This window comes from Canis lupus, chromosome 22, assembly GCF_003254725.2.
Source record: "Canis lupus dingo isolate Sandy chromosome 22, ASM325472v2, whole genome shotgun sequence".
In the NCBI taxonomy this organism is placed as follows: Eukaryota; Metazoa; Chordata; class Mammalia; order Carnivora; family Canidae; genus Canis; species Canis lupus.
The window spans coordinates 3,485,248-3,506,740 of record NC_064264.1 but is presented as its reverse complement, the minus strand read 5'-3'; the positions used below and the strand labels follow the sequence as shown (position 1 = coordinate 3,506,740).

General features: G+C 42.0%; 2 long non-coding RNA genes across 2 annotated transcripts; one reads left to right on the top strand and one right to left on the bottom strand.

Annotated features, from left to right (window-relative positions):
• Positions 1-1,993: 1,993 nt before the first annotated feature.
• Positions 1,994-7,016, bottom strand: LOC112678892 (uncharacterized). Its single transcript, XR_007404844.1, has 3 exons — positions 5,464-7,016; positions 2,801-4,623; positions 1,994-2,559 (listed from the first exon to the last, which is right to left on the bottom strand). It is a non-coding gene; the product is annotated as an uncharacterized LOC112678892 (long non-coding RNA).
• A 1,461-nt stretch (positions 7,017-8,477) lies between these two features.
• LOC125753312 (uncharacterized) lies at positions 8,478-20,991 on the top strand. Its single transcript, XR_007404843.1, has 2 exons — positions 8,478-9,192; positions 19,733-20,991. It is a non-coding gene; the product is annotated as an uncharacterized LOC125753312 (long non-coding RNA).
• The last annotated feature ends 502 nt before the right edge of the window (positions 20,992-21,493 follow it).

The window sequence follows — 21,493 nt, the reverse complement described above, 5'->3', positions numbered from 1 at the left end:
TGAAAGCATCATCAAGGGCGAAAGGCTGGATGGGGATCCCTGGCGGCGGGGGGGGGGGGGGGGGGGGGGGGGGGTGCTCAGTGGTTTAGCACCTGCTTTCAGCCCAGGGCATGATCCTGGAGACCCAGAATCGAGTCCTACATCGGGCTCCCTGCATGGGGCCTGCTTCTCTCTGTGTCTCTCATGAATAAAGAAATAAAATCTTTAAAAATAATAATAAATGAATAAATAGAAATAAATTTTAAAAAAACAAATATTTTAACCCCATTCATGTCTTTTGGAGATTAAAATGACTAAATAAATAAATAAATAAACAAACAAACCGATAAAGATTTATCATTCCAATTAAATGAATTTTGCCCTGATTCAGAAATTTCACAGCAGTAAAACTCACTTTACTGTTTAATGACTATCCCAAGGCTGGCAAGATGGCAATGAAAATTCACTGGGACCATGATATAAGCACAGAGGAAGTTTGAAAAGAGAGGTAAATGTGATCCTTCGAGAAAAAATAAGCGCCCAGCCAGGGCCAGAGGCCAGAGCCCAGTAAGCTCCTCACCCGCAGGCCTCCTGCCTTCCTTGTCTAACGCCACATGTTCTAGAAGACCCTGCACCCATTTGCTTCTAGCATATTTCTACAATCTGCTTTTGCAAGTGAGGGTATCATCATAAAGAAATTTCTTTTCTCTGTACTTGATACGCAGGCTTGCCTATTAGTGGTGGCTGCTGGAACACAGGCGCAGGCCAAGGCGGGCAATGCTCTGTGACGTGAGCACACTGATGAATATGGAGTTGTTCTGCGCTCAGCGGTAGGTACCATCAGTGCCAGGAGCGTGTGTATCTTCTTACGTCTGGGTTCAGGCCTAAAGTCAACTGCTTAAAAACCCAAGGCCTAAATTTACCTGCGTTGCCATGTGTTGCCAATCATTCTGCCCAGGGTGGCCACAGACACATTTATCTACATTCTCGATTTATTCCCATCAACCAAGAAACAGCATTGTCACCAGATTTAAATGGATGAGGGTCCAAACCAAGAATAAATTGGTAAGCCTTTCAGGAGGGCAATTTGTTGATACCTCCCGCAAAAATCACAATAAAATTGGTTTTACTTCCCTGAATTTACTTGCTTCAGTGTGTAGCAATGAAGGCACACACCTACATGTGCAGGCAGGTTTGTGACAGAAACATCAGGAACGACGTAACTGTACCTCCACACCGCGGTGTATACGCAGGCACTAAGAGGAATGAGGTATATCTCTAAATATTGACAAGGAAGATGTTCAAGACATACTTTCAAGGAGTCAAGAAACAGGTTCATTCATGTATGATAAACCTACTTCTGCAAACATTTGTATAGAAACAAATTACGTTTCCTATACATGTAGAAAATACCACATTTTATACAATAAATTTTTTTATATGTGGCTTACAATGTTCCAGGCATTGCTTTTTTTTTAAGATTTTATTTATTTATTCGTGAGAGACACAGAGAGAGGCAGAGACGCAGGCAGAGGAGAAGCAGGCTCCATGCAGGGAGCCCGATGTGGGATTCGATCCTGGGATCCTGGGGTCACACCCCGAGCGGAAGGCAGATGCTCAACCACTGAGCCCCCCAGGTGTCCCCTTAAGTTCTTTATAAATACTAACTCGTCTCATCCACATGATAGCCTCTGAGGTAGGTACTATTAGTGATCTGCATTTGAGATGAGGAAGAGGAGCTTCAGGGAGCCCAAGGTCATAACAAGAGTCCAACCAAGTCCAAGCACTTGGGCCCGGCATCGTCTTCACTATTACAGTATGCTCCTCTTTCCGGTACTGCTCTCATTGTTTTTTTTTTTTTAAACAGCAATTATTTCTTTTATTTTATTTTTTTATTATTTTTTTATTTCTTTTATTTTAAAATTTAAGAATTAAGAGGAAAGAAAAGAGTCTACACCATTTGGAGCACTATTGATTGTTGTCCTAAGGCACAAATACATGTTCCTGCTTCAGCGTTCCAGGGTTTAGGACAGAATTCAGAAATAAGAGCAGGTTATTTGCCTTTTAAGTGAAAGAAACAGCAGAATTGGTTTCAACTCTTGAAATCCAGCCCAAGAAAGTGAGTGGTTTTAGAGACCCTGCTTTTTTTTTTTATTTTTATTTTTTATTGGAGCTCAATTTGCCAACATATAGCATAACACCCAGTGAGACCCTGATTTTGGAGATGCGTCCATGAGGCCCTGAGAGAGGGGCCAGGAGTCGAGCTCCTGGCAAGGAGCTTGGCATGACGTCTCCGGTCAGCAAGGAGGCCAGGCGCAGGTGGGGAGCAGTGGGACTGCCCCGCGCGCTGCAACGCACAGCACTGGCTGGGGATGCCCAGGCCTCAAGCAGGTCTCAGTAATCTCAGAGTAATCGCCCTTCCCTCCAAGGTGGGCTTTTAAGTTATTAGAAATGAGTCACAGCTTCCTTCCCAGTGGTGGCTCTGGCATCTACAAGCTGGGGGACTATTACTGCTGTTCCACTTAACGGATGGCATCACACATGAAGGTCCGTTGGAGGTACCAAGGGCTGCGTAAGGGACTGGGGAGGAGAACAAACAAGAACACGTCCTCAGCGGGCAAACAAAAAGAGAGGGAGCTTCAGTCCAGAGGGGCCCCGAGATTCAGACTGAAGAAGGGAGCACCTCCAAGCCACACATACGGGGCCAAATGCGAGTGCATGAGTAGGGGAGGGGACCCCGGGTACACTTGGGTCTGGTGGGGAGGGGCCCCAAAATGGACAGGAACCTTGGTCGCAAACAACAAGAACCAAGGTAGCTTACAGAAAAGAGGGAGGGGGGCTACAGTATTGCAGACGGAAGCCAGGTAAGAGCCAAACTGGAAACTAGGAGTCCAGCAGGCACCCCGGTTGGAGAATTCCCAGACCTGCCGAAATTTCAGCCGGTGGGTCCTCTTCAATCCACCTACAAGGCAAAAGCAAGCAGTATCTCTATTTGGTCATCTTCCCCAGGCTTCCAAACATCAAGAGACTGTTCCAATATCTAAAGCAAGTTGGCAGTGTCCTTGGCTCCCCGAATTATTTTGCAATCTGCTGCTCACACCTCTTAGCCTCCTTGACAGGAGGAAAGGGAGAGACAGCATTTCCGTTTCTCTGTGTGATGCCAACTTCTTTCCTCTTCTCATTTCTATCTTCCCTCTTTCTTCTTCTATGACATTTCTTTGGCTGCCCAGAAAGTCATTTACAGTCTTCCTTATGGCATCTCTGGCCCCCTCCCACAGCCGCGAACCTTCCCTATGGTACATTTTTGTAATAGTTTAATTGATTGCTCAGAATGGAATCATTCCACAGTCTGCATTCAGGCTTGCCAGCACCCACAGCCGCAGCTCCCTGGGTCCCTGGGGCGATGTAGCCGCACTGTGGAGGCCAGTGACCAGAAACCTGAGTGCAAATCTCATCTCAGCAGTCCTAGTTTTCACCTTGGGATCCATCATAGTTAGGTTTCTTCTAGCAGCAGAGCCTGAGACAAGGGCTTGGTGTGGGTAGTTTATTTGGGAGGTGAGCCCAGGAAGCAGACATGAGGGGCAGGGTGTGGATTATGACAGAGGAGGCAAAAAGCTCAAGTTAGGGGTATGTTACCCAGACTGCTTCTGTAGGCAAGGGGGCCTCTGTTTTGCTGGGGACCTCTGGCACATGTTCAGATTCCTCCCAGAATTACCATCCTGAAGAGTGAGAGGCTGAGGTTGGAGCCACAGAGCCTGAGCCCCTTCTCCTGGGGGTCTAGAGCTATCCCCCACTTTCTAGCTGCTCCTGTGTACGGACCAAGAGGGCTCCCCCAATTTTGAAAGTCTTTGAGGCAGAAAGAAAAAGAAAAAAAAAAAAGCTAAGCTTGGGGCAAGACGCCTTTAGCAGGAGCAAAGTAAGAACTTGCAGGAAACTGCAGCTTTACAACCAAATTTAGGAGTGGGCTGATGGGAACGTGACACATCATAAGGCAGGGAATACCTGAACAGTAAAAAGCAGGAATTTCATACTCGCTCTCCCCGAACAAAGGCTCACTCCCCAGAGTCAACCACTTACAACCCTTACTGGCTTTTCTGACACTTAGTCCCCCGACCTCTATTTCTTAGTCTTCTGCAAAAGTAGCACATTGTAATCATCCGTCATCTCCAGGCCAAGGATTTCTCATGACATTTGGGGGGGTTGGGACGGGTTTCCTAATCTACCTTTTTGCCCAAGGATAAGGATGAGAAAGCATGAGAGGGATCTGACCCAGCTTAGCTTTTGGCACGCAGGTATTTACGCCTCACCAGGGTTAGGAGGTACTTGGATTCACGGTTTCCTTTCCACGCCTGAGAGGACCGCAGAAAACAGGCCTAGCCGTAGTAGCAAAGGCAGCATCCTGGAGCAGGAAATGCATGGAATTACGTATCTGGACATGGGTGCCACGGACATGGCAAATCGCTTCGGGTGAGCGCTGATTCAAATAAGAATTGCATTTCTGAAAACACTCCAGCCCACACCAGGAGCCAGCGACCACATGGCAGGTTCTCTGCGAAGACTCCCATCTCCTCCTTCTCCAGGACGGAGAGCATCATTTTATTGTGTGGTGAAGGTGACGAGTCTGCGGCAGATGTATCGCCGGACCTGCTGGGACAAACACAATCCCAGACACTCTCTCCAGGTGGCTCCTCGGGGCCCTTGTTACACCACGTATATGGCGGCCTAAGACGTTGCCAACAAAAAGAAAGGTGAACCTCGCCCTAGAACCAGAGCAAAGCCCAGTGGCCGTATACTTGACTGTCTTGCCACCTCTCAGCATTGCCACGCTTAGCACACATTTATGATTCTGAGCAGTTCCCTCACCCTCAGCAAGTGTGCCTGGGATTACTCAGCAGTAAATGAAGGGTAATAGTAGTACCTACTTCAAAGGATCTACTTCAAAGGATCATTGTAAGGGTTAAATGAGATAGCACAGTGCTTCGCGCTATCCATCTGGGGTGAAAGAACATATTTCTAAAATCTTCAACCTGGTGTGGGCTGATATTCTTAAAAATGCAATATAAGGGCAGCCCGGGTGGCTCAGCAGTTTGGCGTCTCCCTTCCACCCAGGGCCTGATCCTGGAGACCCGGGATCGAGTCCCGCATCGAGCTCCCTGCATGGAGCCTGCTTCTCCCTCTGCCTGTGTCTCTGCTTTTCTCTCTCTCTCTCTCTCTCTCTCTGTCACTCATGAATAAATAATTTTTTTTTTAAAAAATGCAATAAAAATACCAACCAGATAGCAATGACGAATACCAATTGCTAAACACAGACACCCAGTTCCTATACTTCTCTCACGTTAAACTGGTAGCAAACTTATCGATCGTCACCAGTCTGAGGGCCACACTTAGGGTAACACTACAATCAATACCACATATAAAAGGGCTTGGCATGGTGTCTGGTACACAGTGTTTGATAAATGTTAGCTGATTTCTAACTATTATTACCTGAGATATGTCCAATTTTATGGTAAGGGCTTTCGCTGATGGGAACCAGGTTGCCAGAAGCCATCGGCGCCAAGTAGGAGGGAACCGAACTGCCTGAGTAGCAAATTAAAAACAATGAGCCAAAATGAAACAAGAGGGGAAGGCTTTAATCTTACTCACTGTGATAGTAAAAGCAAGAGGCTCGTCTGGAGAAAGCAGCCAACTGTCCCGTCCCCCAGAGAACAGTGTCCTGGTTGAAGAGACAGGAGAGTCAGCACCAATGTGGGGGTGAGGGTTCTCTCCCAGCCTGGGGAGCCCAGAACAAAAGGCTGCTGCAATTTAAAGGACCTGGAGGTCAGGGGAGAGGGGAGGACTGGAATTTGAAAAGAACAGGGTACTGCATCTGAGTGGGGGAAACTATATTAGAAGACCTCCAAATGCAAGTGCTGGCCTAGGAATGCAGGAATGCATAAGAGCATGGCTGGCCAGGGGGCCCTGAGGGATTCCTTTCAGGGACTGCAAAGCACTGGCTGTACACCAAGTCTGTGTGCAGGGGGATATATGTTAGGGTTCTCCAGAGAAACAGAACAGAATGGATATGTTCACTACACATGAATGTATGGCCAAAAAAAAAAAAAGTATGTGTGTGTGGAGGGGTTAATTTATATAAAGAGATTTATTATAAGGTGTTGACTCATACAATTATGGAGGCTGGAAAGCCCCATGGTCTGCCATCTGCAAGCTGGAGTCCCAAGCAGGCCAGCGGTGGAGGTTGAAGGCCTAAGAGGCGGAGAACCCATGGAATAGATCCCCATCCAAGTCTGAAGTCCAGACAACCAGGAGCATCCAAGGCAGGTAAAGATTGATGTCGGAACCTAACCAATCAAGCAGAGAGAGAACTCAGCCTTTCCCTACCTCAATGTTTCATTCAGGCCCGCAAGGGATTGGATGTTGCCCGCCCACACGTGGGAGGCCATCTGCTTTACTAACTCCTCCATTATTCAAATGCTCATCTCTTCTAGAAATATCTTTGCAGACATACCCAGAAATTATGTTTAAACTGATATCTGGGCATCCCATGGTCCAGTCATATTAACACATAAAATTAACCATCACAAAGGGTAATTTTCCTTCACAAAGCCTGCTAGATAAAGCCTTTGTAATTGCCTATTGGTCTGGCCTGGAAAAGAATCACACGTAGATTTTTCTTTTTTTTTTTTTGGCCTGGAACTGAACTCCTCATACGTGATCAAGGTGAGAAAGGGCAAAATTTGAATGACAAACACTTGCTCTTTGATGTAGCCTTTTCAGAAGAAATACTCTGACTCAACAAATGACCCTGCTTGAGGAAAAGTCTTTTGTAACACAGGTGTTTGAAAATCAACAGATAACACCATTTACGAATTTCAATTCAAAAAGAAATGCAAATTCTAAGGATAATTTGAACAAAATGAAGTGTTTTTTAATTATGATGGGAAGTAACATAACAAAACTCAGCTCTTCCTTTCTGAAGAGTATTTCTTAAAAATCATTCTGTGAACAACAGACTTGGTTATGATAACTTTCCACGTAATATTTCCAATTATAGGAGTAGGAAAATACCCACATAGCCACAGAATTCTCATTAGTGCTGCCCAGAAATTTATCAGCAGTGATTCTATCATTGCCTACTTCTTTCAGTCTTTTCTTATAATTAAGACATTCTTTAAAAAAAAAAAAAGAAAGAAAAGAAGAAGAAGATGTATTTGAGAGAGTGTAAGAGAGACTGAATGAGCATGGGGCAGGGGCAGAGGGAGAGTAGGAGAGAGAATTCTCAAGCAGACTCCCCATTGAGTGCAGAGCCCAAAGCAGGGCTCAATCGCAGGACCCTGAGATCATGACCTGAGCCAAAATCAAGAGTCCGACACCTAACTGACTGACTGAACTACCCAGGAGTCCAAGACATTATTTTTAAGAAGGACCTCACCAGGTTGGGTAGAGCCGAAATGTATGTGATAAAAGTAATAAAATGCAAAAATTAGGAATCTTTAGCAGGGAAAAGAAACTCAGAAGGGCAAGGAAATGATGGCATGATAGCTATCTTTAATATTTCCTATATTAGGGATGCCTTGCGGGGCTCAGTGGTTGAGTGTCTGCCTTTGACTCAGGTCGTGATCCTGGGGTCCGGGATTGAGTCCCGCATCAGGCTCCTTGCAGGGAGCCTGTTTCTCCCTCTGCCTATGTCTGTCTGTCTGTCTCTCTCTCTCTCTCTCTCTGTGTCTCATGAATAAATAAATAAAATCTTTTTTAAAAAAATATTTCCTGTATTAACTGGAACCAATGAATAAACGTAAAAGAGAAGCATATTTGAGCTACACATACACATACAAACACACAAACATTTTCACATAGGAACATTCAAAAGTTTTTAACAATGAGAAAACCACATATCTGCAGTTCCAAGAATTTGATTAATGATAAATTAATTGGTGATGGCTCGATTAAAGTATGAATACAATAGCAACAGACACCAAAAGTTTAAATCAAATTTATTCATTCAAAGTGCACGATAGTATTGATCAAGTTGATGAAATTAGTAGAACTAACAGAAACAAACTGGTCTCAAAACAGTTTAGATCTTATTCAATACACATATGTCTAAATTTGGACTCAGGATTTATCTCGTAGATAGCAGCTCTTACCTTGTATCTCAACTTGTACTGAACACTTTTGTGAAAAAAGAATATATTTTCATAAAGTTAGGTGGAAGCAAGTGTTAACCAAACTTTAGCTGTATAAATTTCATAACAGTTCTGGAGTAAATTACTGACTTTTAGCATTACAGAGATTCTGTATCACCTTGGAAGTCTTAATTATCCCCCCGCATAATCAAGTCCCCTCCAAACTAAGCCAAAGAATTCATCGCATCCTGAGGCTTGCATTTGAAAGACTATTGCAGAAACTTAATGTAAAATTCATATCCTTCCAACGTCTGTGAATTCCTTCTGAAATTGAGTCTTCATTTCCATAAAGTAACTCTGGAATTCTACAAAGCATGTGAGTCTACTGAGCTCAGGACAGTTCAGCAAGAGGAAATGAGCATAGTCTCCAATTACCATCTCCAAAAACCACTCACGAGCCACTTAGGATGTTTTCAGTAGCGAGAAAGAGAAAACTCAACTCAAACTGGCTCACACATTGAATAAGATTTACTGGCTCACATAATTAAAGTTCAAAGCTGGCACAGATCTTAGGCATGATTTGTTCAGGACTCCAGCTCAATATCTCTGTACTTTTCTTTATTGTTATCTCATGTGTGAACTTCTTCGGGATGGCTTCCCGATACCACACAGTCATGGCAGCAAGTTCAGGCTTTATATCTATATTCTTCATCATCCATAAAGAAGAGACCCAGAGAGAGAGATTTCCTATGTCCTGGAGCTCCTCGCAAGTATCATATTGATGAGACAACCTCTGAAACATCACCTGGGACTAATGGAATGTCGTGCACTGAATGGCTTAGAACTGGGTTGTCTGAAGCAACAATTGTGGGAGCAGAGGAGGCAGGGCAAGACCTGGATCTGTAGCATTTGCCAATGTCGGTGGTATAAATGATTCCACCACCGCCACCAATATGGCGAGAGGAAGAGAGAGAATTAAAAGAAACTATGAAGAATGCCAGTGATATTGTCAAAGACAGAGAAGGAAGAAGGAACGGTTTGAAGGCTCTGGGGGAAAAATAATGCCTTTTCCTGATTGTATGCTACGGAGGTAAGTCCAGTTGGCAAAATGATAAGACTGCCATAAAAGATACCTAAAATATTAACAGTTGTTATTTCTTGGTGGTGGAATTATAAGTGACCTTCTTATTTGTTTTCTTAAGTATATATATCCACATTATTTACTGGAATCCAATGCCTAATTTATATATATAGATATATAGGAATGTACAACATATGATTTTTATAATAGAAAACTGTGGTAAAGTCTTCATATTATTTGCTAAAAACAAAACCAAAGCACATCAAGGAACAGACACCAGAATTCAGCACTCCCACATAGTATTCTCTATTTAATTACGTAGAATCAATCAGCGAGCATATCTCTCATGCAAAGGAATAGAATTAAATTGTTTAGTAAAGGAAATGGCTGCTTTTCCATATTACAAATTTGCGTTTTCTGCAATAGTCATGCAAATATTTATTGATCATCCTTTATCTGCCATAAAAGTTATCATGAATTGTTCCAAAACAATTTTGTTGACATTCATCTTTTTAACAACATTCTAAAATTTTCATTGTAATAAAAAATCATCAAAATGAGGGTATGTGGTACAGATTAATCATCTCACTTACTCAGCTATCACTGTGGTGCTTACTTAGAGCTGCAAATCACAAAAGATCAGTAAAAAATGATGAAGTTGATGGACCAGCAAAACTACCTATTAATTATGTGAAGAACTTAAATTATCAAAAACTAAGTGATTCTCCTTGCTTAAAAAAATTATAATGTCTGAGTGGCAGATGAAATAAGACAGAAATTCATCTTTCTTCCTCTGCCCCTCATTCATAAACCTTTTTGTTAATTTTGAAATGGAAAGTATGAAAAATTAATGAGATTTTCTCCTAAAGCATATCCCTCTAAGCTTACATCTATTTAAATTAAAAATTCACCAAAATGGTGTGCACTTTTTTAGTGACTCTTGGAAAACAATTCAGTAACCTCCAAATAACAATTTCAAAAGATAAAGAAATCATACAAATATATTTAAGAAATAAGTATCTGAGTCTCTTTTCCTCTTGAGTCTTTTTTTTTAAATCAAAAGCTTCAGATGAAGTGGAGTTTTTTCAAGTCCATTCAAGTGTATGTGCTTATTTCTGTACCCAGCATAAGATCATATTATTTGGTCACATCAGAAAAGCAGCAATTATAGGACCTTGACACTGAAATTCATATGCCATAACACATATGTCTGAAGGATTTACAGTGGCATGACCCTGAGAATAGAAGATAATTTTTCTCCCCAGATATGTGTCTTCCATACTAGATTAGATATTTCTTGAAGCAAAGGATCCTTAAGGCAAAGGATCTTCTTTGTGTCATCAGCGCCTTTATGTCCTGATGGACGTATAATAGGTTGTCAGTCCATATATGTTGAATAAATAAGTCAGCAAATAAATGAAGCTCTGCTTTGCCCCATGTCTCAGCCTCACTGATCCAGAAACCACTTTAAATTTAAACAAGCAGAGATATACAGCTTAATGAGGGACGTAGTCACATGCTAGCTTCTCAAGTCCATACATTCTCAAAACCTCAAAGAGACCACTAAGTCAAGGAAACCATGGCATTTCCACATTATTTACTGGAATCCATTGCCTAATTCATGCATCCAGCGGCTCTCCCAACAAGCTATAAAGACAAATACCAGGTGTCCTTTTGGAGTCCTGAATTATGGGTGCCCTGCTGTCAATAAATTCTCCTCTATCCAGTATTACACTCATCCCTTCCCAGGACTAACATTCTCAAGATCTGCCCCCGCAGGTGTCCCCCCAGTTCCTCTAGATTCTCTTTACCAGATTCTGCAATCCCTTTGTGAGGACCATTTCTTCCTGAAGTCAAACCCATACTTCCCTATTCAGGCTTGAGCAGAGACCTGAATCTGATTATTGGCCTAAAGGCAATGAGGCAGTGAGGGAGGATGGGAGTTGCACTCAAAGAGAAGTTATCTACTTCACCTGAGTCTTTGCATGGTATGGGGGGGGGGGTTGCAGGGAGGGAGTTCCTTTGAAAAGGGAGAAGGAGCTGCTCCTGCCAGATAAGGATCCAGAGCAATTGGGAGTTTGATTACCTATCACTTGCCTCAAAATCCCCATTTTTTCCTATTAGGGTCCTAGCATTGACATAGGAGACCTATTGAGGTGGTGCATATAAACATCTTACACTTCTTAAAATTAAATCCTGAGGATGATGTTCAGCACTGTCTTTACAGCAGCTGTAACAAATGACACCTTTAAAGAAGCTTTAGTAACACAATGGCTTGCAGAATGTGTCTTCAGTGTGTCTATGATTCTGTTTATGAACCAATGCCATCAAAAGAAGATAGCCCATGCCACAATCCTCATAAATTTTCTTTCTCCCATAACAACCAAGTGCATTGGCAATACATCTTCTAACCACACTTATCAGTAAACCACAAGCAGAAATGTTAGTAATTGAGATGAACGTTAGGCAGAATAATGCCCCCCCACAAAGATGTCTATATCCCAATCCCAGGAACTATGAATGTTACTTTATATGTTAACAAAAGAGATCTTGCTGTTGTGAACAAAGTTAAGTATGTTGTGATGGGGAGATTATCCTCGATTACCAGATGGACCCAATCTGATCACATGATTCCTTAGAAACAGAACCTTTCCTATTTGGGTTAGACAGAGAGATGTGACAACGGAAGAAGGGTCAGAGAGATGCTGCATGGCTGGCCTTTGAATACAGAGGAAGGGTCCACAAGCCAAGGAATGCAGATAGCTTCTAGAAGCTGGAAAAGGCAAGGAAGCAGATTCTCCCCTATACCCTCCAAGGAACATAGTCCTATTGATGCCTTGATTTTAGCCCTGTTGGACCTACCAGACTTCAAGAAAAGAAATCAATATATTTGTGTTGTGTTAAGTCACTAGAATTATGGTAATTTGTCACAACAGCAATAAAAATCTAATTCAGGATGCTGCTGCATGCTGGGGTTATTAACAGTTTACTTACCACCAGCAATGGAGCTCCCATGGCTTTGAGACAGACAGGAAGGCAATTCTACTTCAAAATCAGTCCTGAGGCTCTGCTTTCTAGGTCCACTTCTGCTTCAATTACCTCCCCTAGAATACAGAGCCTATGGCAAAATTTATTTGCCAAGGCTTTATGGGAAAGGGCAACCCCAGGACAGCAAGATTAAAGGGGAATATTGGGTAGGGGATCCCTGATTGAGCCACAGCTTCACAAGAAAACAAGGTCAGTTGCTTGGTCATGTGGCATGACTTCCAGACAGGCCTTGTGAAACCACCTCGCCATAGGAGAGTCCATCAGAGGAGGAAAGGGAGATGATTTTATATTTTTATTTATTAGACCAGCCATAAGAAAACCCAGGTCCCACATGCCATGGTGGGTGCCTCACATGTGTCAGGAGTGGGGAGGAGGCCGGGCCTCCCAGGGTCTGGTGGCCAAATGCCAGATTGATGCAGCTCCTGCCAAGGCAAGCACAGTGAAGACCATGGCAGAAGCCAGCCCCCACCAAGGGGATGGAGAAAGGACCGAGACAGCCAGAGGGGGAAGGAGATGACACACAAACCAGGTCTGATACAACAGTTTGCCGGAGACCTCAAAAATTTTTTTTCCTGAAGTTACATTTAGCTTTTCCTTTTTTTTTTTTTTGTATTTTTTTATTGGTGTTCAATTTGCCAACATATAGAATAACACCCAGAGACCTCAAAAATTTGAAACCTAAGACAAATAGGCAAAAAAAGCAAAATTCCTGTAAGTTTCCTAAACACAAAATTTCATCAGTACACACATACACACCCATAATTCATAATTACTGTGTGTTAGTAAACAAACTGTACTCTTGATTAGCCATACTCAATGGATTTTTGGAGTGCCTTAGGGAAGTTCCATCTTTCTGAGTTCTTCTTACTAAAAACAGGAATGGAGGGACACCTGGGGGCTCAGTGGTTGAGCATCTGCCTTCGGCTCAGATGTGATCCCAGGATCCGGAATCAAGTTACACATCGGGCTCCCCGCAGGGAGCCTTCTTCTCCCTCTGCCTGTGTCTCTGTCTCTCCCTCTGTGTCTCTCGTGAATAAACTAATCTTTAAAAAAATAAAAATAAAAAATAAAAACAGGAATGGTATCTGTATTAGATTAGCACAGCTTGGGATCCCTGGGTGGTGCAGCGGTTTAGCGCCTGCCTTTGGCCCAGGGCGCCATCCTGGAGACCTGGGATCGAATCCCACATCGGGCTCCTGGTGCATGGAGCCTGCTTTTTCCTCTCTCTCTCTCTCTCTCTCTCTGTGTGACTATCATAAATAAATAAAAATTAAAAAAAAAGATTAGCACAGCTTTTGTTGGACAATCCTGATGTTGGACAAGACTAGATATCTTACCTAGGTGTTATTAAAAGGTCTGGGCCAGCAATCCATCATGCTTTTTGATTCCAGAATATCTTAGCAGGCAGTGGTGACACCAGTGATCTTAGGTCTGGCTCTGGGTAGCTCCCTCCGTGGAGCAACGTTCTCCAACAAACACACCCGTGAACATTCCTCCATGATTTCTGCCTGCATGCTTTCTCATGCACACATTCCTTTCCTTATTGACCTTTTAACTCTAAAATAGTTTCATGTCACAGATATACTTGTTATGACAATTAATATAGTATGTATAGCTATTAAAATCAAAATGAGTTCCGATTAAGTTCGCAGCACACCACTGCGTTTCTTTTCCTGCTAGGTTCTCACTGGGTTTGAATTGTAGGAAAAGAAATCCAGGGTAGACCAAAGGAATCAGTTCCATTCCTCATTTTGAGGCTTACAAACACTGGTACAGGCTGCTGAGGAAGGTTATGGGTCACCCCTTCTGTAAACATCCAACTGCCTAGAAGAATCAATCCACTGACGCCCTGCATAGGAAGTGTGAGAGTCACTGTAAGTCTCCAAACTGAAAACAAAAAACAACAGTGGATTAGTCCTCATAAATTGGTGACCATATGTCCTCATAAATTTAAAAGTCTGGGGACTTAATTCAAGGCCTCTTTGCACCCTTAGTTCAAATCTATGAAGCTGCCCAACAGTTTTCTCCATGAGCAGCTCTACCTCAGCGTGGTGGGCCATGTCCAGGGAATGGATCCCTGAAGCCACAGAGAGCTGGTCCTGTCCAGCTAACTTCATGGCTCCAGGAAAATTCATAAAAATAATAGATGACAACAAAACATGTTTTTATAAGAGCTATTGTTGTAAATGTTGTTAAATGTACTCAAGTATCAAAAGCAGCTTCAGTACCTTCATTTAAGTAAAATATAGTCATGGATTGAAATGGTAATAACCTGTCAGGATTCTTGAAATAAATGGAGGCTGGTAAATTGCTTTATGTAGAAATTACTTTAGAGTCTACTCTGATACACATTGTTTTTGAACATGTAGAGCAAGATTCAATAAAGTCAACTCTAATAGGCATCTGATATCCTATGTTTTCTTGGTGGTTCTTAAAGTTTAGTAGACTTAAGTATTGCCTGGGCTGATTGTTAAATAGGCCCATCCTGATTTCCATGCCAAGAGATTTTGAATTAATAGATCTGAGGTGGAAACCTGTCTTTTTATTTTTTTTTGGGGGGGGGAGGGAACCTGTCTTTTTAACAGGCATCCCCTCCCTTTAGATTATTCTGACACAAGTGGTTGACAAAGCGCTCTTTAAAGTAACCAGTGTGAGTATTGTTTGATGCCTACTCTGTGAGGAGATCTCAATGAGTTCAATGGCCCAGCAAAGAATACAAGGAGTAATGCGGTAGATTGTAAGTATTGTGTATCAGGCACTTCTTACTGATCCTCTTGGGTCACTTGTCACCAGTACCTTTGACCTAGCCCCTAGTGGCCCATTCTTCATGGACTTTGGCCAACTTGATGGGGTTAGAATCCATCAGGACTTCATCTTATGTCTGTGTTTCCCATCCTCACCTCCTGCCCCAGGGCTTCACCGCTAATAGAGGGTATATGATACATTGAGAGACTCACGGGCATCCACACATATACCCTATAAGTACTGTTATATGTGTTATACTTGTTGGGTATATGTGTGGAATTAATGTCCTATGAAGCAAAGCTTTGATCTAGGGAAATGGAGAGAGATTTCTATCCTCCCCTAATGGACAATCCCAAGAAGCATCCATTTATGTGGCATCTTGGAAGATGGTTCCATTGAGATCAAACAATTATCACACTTGATACATCAGATGGCTCTCTCTCTCCCTTTCTCTCCTTGTCCCTCACATGTACTTGAAGGTATTGCACTCATTGATAACAAGAGCACATAAGTCTTTGCCTCTAGCTCTACTTTCTGGGAAACTTGGGCAAAGATGTATTAAGTTATTTCAGTATATATATTATATATACATAATTAAGTTATTAATATATTATGTATAATATACATATAATTAGGTTATTTAACTGTAGTGTAGCAAAGAATTATGAATCCATGAGCTCCTGTGACCTGACATATTCTTCCTTCATTGAAGACTGCTTAGATCTCTGAACTTTAGACAAAATCTCTCCCAAAGGGACAAAAAGGGTACTGAAAAGCCATATCCACTTATACCAGCATGTATCCTTGATCTTGTGTGCATCCTTCATATTACTTGCTAGCTAGAACACTCGCCAAGCCTAATCTAAGTTGTCATTTCACCAGTCCCAAAGTCTGATCTGACCAATTTTTCGTAATCTAGCATGACTCAATTGGGCTACACAAAATTCAAATAGACTTAAAGATTTATCTATTCAATGGAGAATGCAATTTGGGTTAAGCGTTCGGAACCTTTATCCCGACAAAGCTAAGTTCCATTTCTCTGTTGCATCCTTTTTGTGACCCATGCTAGGACATCACATCCACCACATCTTATTCAGGAGAAGTGATCCCCCTGTGCAGCTCACATTCATAATCACATGGGATGAAATTAGCCTTCCCCTTTTGGATGGAAGAATATGAAAGAATCTGCAAACATACAGAAAACTACCACCTGGTTTTGCCCTGGAAACGTTCACTAGCACATTCAGAGTCCCGAGTCAAGCTGCTACTTCTCAAGGACAGAACCATAACCATCACTTCCTAGTGCAAAGCTATACGTGCTGTAGACCACAAATATATGCTAAATAAATAAGTTCAAAAGAAAAGGTCTTATCTTCATGGTTCCCTGCACTTTAGTTATTTCAATCATTACTAAAACTAGTATTTACTCACATTAAAGCGCTCAACTGACATACCAGGTGGAAAATTGAAACAATTAGATGAATAACTCGAGCAAAAAGCCCTTTTACTTCAATTACTTCAAAAGATGATGTAGGAATTTTTGCCTATAGTGAGATGCCTTTCTCCTAAAGTTTTTCTTCACTGTCAACTTCTAATTTCTCCCCAGTGGCTCTGAACAACTCATAGGAGCAATTTGTCACCAATCCTTTTTACTGAAGGTAGAAGGCACTGCTCTAGTCTAAACTAGTCCCAGGTGACCAGTATGTTAACAAGCACTAACTGCTTCATTAACTTCAAACAGGCTATCATTCCTGGAACTTCCATGGAGTTAGAACTACCTTGCCTCAACAATAGAATCAGGAACCCATTGAAAATTTACAACAAAGAAATCATCAAGCATAGGAAGCCAAATGTATATGCTTTAGGTATATAGTACCTGAGATCAAAAACAAAACTGAGAAAAGAAAGTCTCTCCATGGGTATTATGCTGAGTGAAATAAGTCAATCGGAGAAGGACAAACATTATATGGTCTCATTCATTTGGGGAATATAAAAAATAGTGAAAGGGGAATGAGGGGGGAAGGGAAAAATAATGAGTGGGAAATATCAGAAAGGGAGACAGAACATGAGAGACTCCTAACTCTGGGAAACGAACTAGGGGTGGTTGAAGGGGAGGTGGGCGGGGAGTGGGGGTGACTGGGTGACCGGCACTGAGGGGGGCACTTGACAGGATGAGCACTGGGTGTTATTCTATATGTTGGCAAATTGACACCAATAAAAAATAAATTTATTAAATTAAAAAAAAAGTCTCTCCATGCTTCCAGAGGAAGTGATGCATATTCCTAATTACATTTTAAAAAAAAAAGAAAGAAACTTCTGCCAAAATGCTTCCATTCACTCTGCTAAGATCAACCAAAAAAAAAAAAGTCAATATGCTCTCCAAAAGAAAACCTGAGGCATAATTTATCTAATTTGCACTATCTAGTTATAGCCAACATTCAAACTGACTTTCAAAAGATAGTAAACCTTTTATTATATATGGCAACAGTTCAAGAGTATAAATTCAGTCTCTTTGAAGAGACTTTTATTCTCCTTACCACAAACTCATCCTTTTCTGACTTAAGAATTATGCCATTTTAATTACAGAGGAAGCAACTGTGAAAAGTCAGGTTTTGCCTATTTTTGTAAACTGAAACCTCCTAGGACACAAATTGCCAGTGCGGCCCACATGTGCTATGCTAACAATAGACCTGGCCTAGCAGCAAGAGGGGAACATCATTGAGACACAGACATAGAGCAAAGATGATAGTGGTTACTAAGAAAGAAAGAAAATGCATCTGGCCCTTTCTTTTTTCCTTACAACTCCCACCACTGTGATACTTACAAGAGATGCTCTCATTTCTTTTATTAGCACCTAACATGAGTAGGTAACACATTACTGAATTTACCTGCTAGAATACAGGAGCCATTGTTTTAAAAGATGCTAAGACTATGCTCTAATGGCAAATGGGTAACTCTGGCTTTTTTAAGCCACACCTTATATGCTAGCCATCACAGCACTAATAAAATATACAGGTGCTTGTGCCCAGAGACTGAGATTAGATACGGATAGAATTGCAGGGGCCTAGGACATAAAGCAAAAGAGGAACAGGAGGCGGTGTAAGATGAGACTCCAGCTTAATGGCAAAAGTTGCCAAGTGCAGGAAGGGCTAATAGTCTGGGTTAGGCCAGACCCACAGAATTAACAAGGTCGAAGGAAAGGACAGTGGTGCCAGGCAATGCATCTTTGAGACAGATAAGTTTGCACCATACCATTCGGGTATAGATAGACTTCTTTTCAGCCTGAGCCCTGAAAAACTTGGAGAAATATTCTATGCCAGGGCATCTCAGAACACCAATCTTTACGTTTCTAAATTGTTACACATGCTTCATCACTCTACCACCGTAGAGGTTTCTATCCAGGGCTGTATAAAATTGCTATCAAAGACCCAGAGGTCTTTGAGAACAAGAAAAAAAACCCATCAGTCAAAAGGAAGTGGAAGTGACAAGATAAATTCACAGACCCCTCCAGGTTCCTGATAGGCCTCAAATGGAATAATCCCCTAAAACCACCACATGGGCTTTGCAATCTGGAAAGCCTTCTCAATTCAAAAAAAAAAAGCAAGCTGCAGATCCATTTCACCCAAGTGAAAAGTAAAGTAACCAAAGGACATCAGAAAGAAGGAAAGCACAGAGAATTAGAACTAGAAGCTTCCAAACTTAAATTAGGAGTGTTTAGGGATTCTTAGAAGATCAGTTTGAGATCTGTCAAGGATTCAATCATTTCTTGGCTACCACATCAAGAATAGACCTAGGGAGAAGAAAAGGTGAAATTCATTTATGATCTCCAGGAGCAGAAATAGAGACTTTACAACACAGTGGGTTACTTGTTATAACACTAAGCAGATGATGGAGGTACAAGGAGGGATAAATGCCTAGTGAAGTGCCAGTGGACTTCACGGTGGAGGCGGCCACCGAACTCAGTCTTAACTATCGAAGAGAAAATCCAACTAGGGGAAAATGGGTAATCCAGGAAGAAGAGCTGGCAGGTGATAAGTCTATCATAGTAAAAATTCTCCAACAAAGAAAGTCCTCTCTAAAAAAAGATTGCAGGTGGCAGCCAAGCAAGGTCAAGCTACCTTCCTGAAAGTGAACTAATTCAAAATAAGAATGAACCTCGGGGCTTTCAAACACTAACAGTTTCTGGCACACCAAAAGGATAAAAGAGATGGCCTCTCTTCTCCTTTAACATCTCCAGGCAGTAACGGTTGGGGAAATTTGCCTTTCAACTCATTAAATGCTGAAATTAGTATTTACACTTTTGTCAGTAAAAGGCTAATACTTGGTGTTTCTGTGATTGTAAGACATGGATAATTGTTAAACATGGATGATTGTGTTAATTGAGTTAATTTAGAATCTTAAAATAAATATGATTAATAATTAACATCAATAATATTGCTTCACAAAAATCACTTCTCAGTGAGGGTTCCCCGCCGTGGTGGGTCTCAGAGGAGCCGGCCTCCTTGCCTGTCTCTGGCAAATGTGAGCAATGACAAGCAGACACCATCTTCTCATCTCCCTGGAAGCCTTTTCCACCACCAAGACGGGGGGTGCTCAATCCTGACAGAATTTTTATTGAGTCTTCCAATAAAAAGCAACGGGAAACAGCATCCTTGCATGAGGGCATAAGACTCTTCTTTGTTAGCATTTGCTGCTATAAGCCAAAATAGGCAGTTCGAGACTCCCCACACTACTTTCCTTCCCTCTCTTTCTCCAGGTGTCAGACTTGCCTGTGATCTGAAGTCCAGCTCTGCTCCACCTGCCCCTGCTCCCTCTCCCAACAAATCTCTGAACGTCTAATCCTGTCCAGGCATCTCTTCTCAATAGACCAGAATGAATGCAGCAGTAAAACCAAAATGTGAACTCTAGCCTATGTGACCTCAAGCCTATGTGACTCAAATCTATGTTCTTTCCACTATTCTCCCAGGAATAGCTGTAGGTAGGAAAAAAGCAGTAATCCTAAGAAGGACAGACAAGACCCCACTCTTTTAGGTGGCAAAATAGAGGATAGATTTGTTCATAACAGTAAAAAAAAAAAAACACCTAGCAATGAAATTCATTTAAAAAAATAATAAAGAACAGTTAAGGGATAATTTTTATATTTTCCAAATTACAGGGACTGTTCTAAGTGCCAAGTTCCACTGGGCTGTTTGAAATCCATGGTGACTTAACCCTACTCTCCTGGCTGCTTGCCCAGTGGAAATTCTGTTCCTGTACCTGGGAACAGAGAAGGGACAGAGTCTTGATCTCTCTCCCCCGAACTAGCCTCCCAAACTGGAAAGTTACAAGAATCAAGCCCCGCTGAGGACAGAGAAGCAAAATAGCAGGTATAGGGCAGCCTCTGCCCTGCCGCCACTGTCAAGGTAGAGGCGAAAACTGTCTTCAGACAAACAGAACCAAAGTCCAACCAAACCCCAGTGAGAATATACCTGAGACATCGGTCAGAAAAACCCAATATAATTATAATTTAGCTCAGCAGTGTGAAAGCCCCCAGGGGAGAAAACTATCTTTTATTGGTCAACTGGGAACTACAATAAAATGAGACCATTTTAATTGGTCATGGCTTACCACAATATCTGTAAAAGATATTTTTATATAACTGCGCTGTGTTTGAGGAAAAATGAAGGTCCTCATAACCACAAAATAATCTAGAAGTCTTAGGGAAAAAAACTTGATTGAAATCAAGAACATTCTGGGGCACCTGGGGGGCTCAGTGGTTGAGCGTCTGCCTTCAGCTCAGGGCGTGATCCCAGGGTCCTGGGATGGAGTCCCACATCAGGCTCCCCACAAGAAGCCTGCTTCTCCCTCTGCCTGTGTTTGTGTCTCTGCCTCTCTCTCTGTGTCTCTCAGGAATAAATAAAATCTTAAAAAAAAAATCAATAACCTTCTATCCATCCATGTAGTAAATATTTATTGAATACTTCCTAAGTACATAGCTGCATGAAGACTCCTTTCTTTAAAAAAAAAAAGTTATAATTCAAATAAAGACGTTGGGAATGGTAAGTGGAACATTTGTTACATAGATACATGTGCCAGATATATAATGAAATACTTCACAGCAGTATAGAAAGAGAGGTCCCTTACTCCGAGACATTGACAATTAAGCACAAAACAAGGTACATGGATAGATGGGTCTTGAAGGATTGTACTGGGCTCAGCAGCAGCTGCAGCAGCAGTGCCTAGGAACTTGTCAGCAATGCAAGATCACCAGCACCACCCTGGGTCTCCCTGATACCCTCCAAAGCAAGACTCAGAAGCCTAAGTTTCATAAGCTCTCTGGGTGATTTTGGTGCACACTGAAGTTTGAGAACCACCAGTAAATAATAATAATAATGATGATGATGATGATGATGATGATGATGATGATTTTTTAAAATGACTCTGAGGTGGGGCTGGGCAAGATGGTGGAGGAGTAGAGGTCCTCAACTCACCTGCCCCACCAACAGCTGGAATGCTACTGAGAGAAGGGTTTTCACTT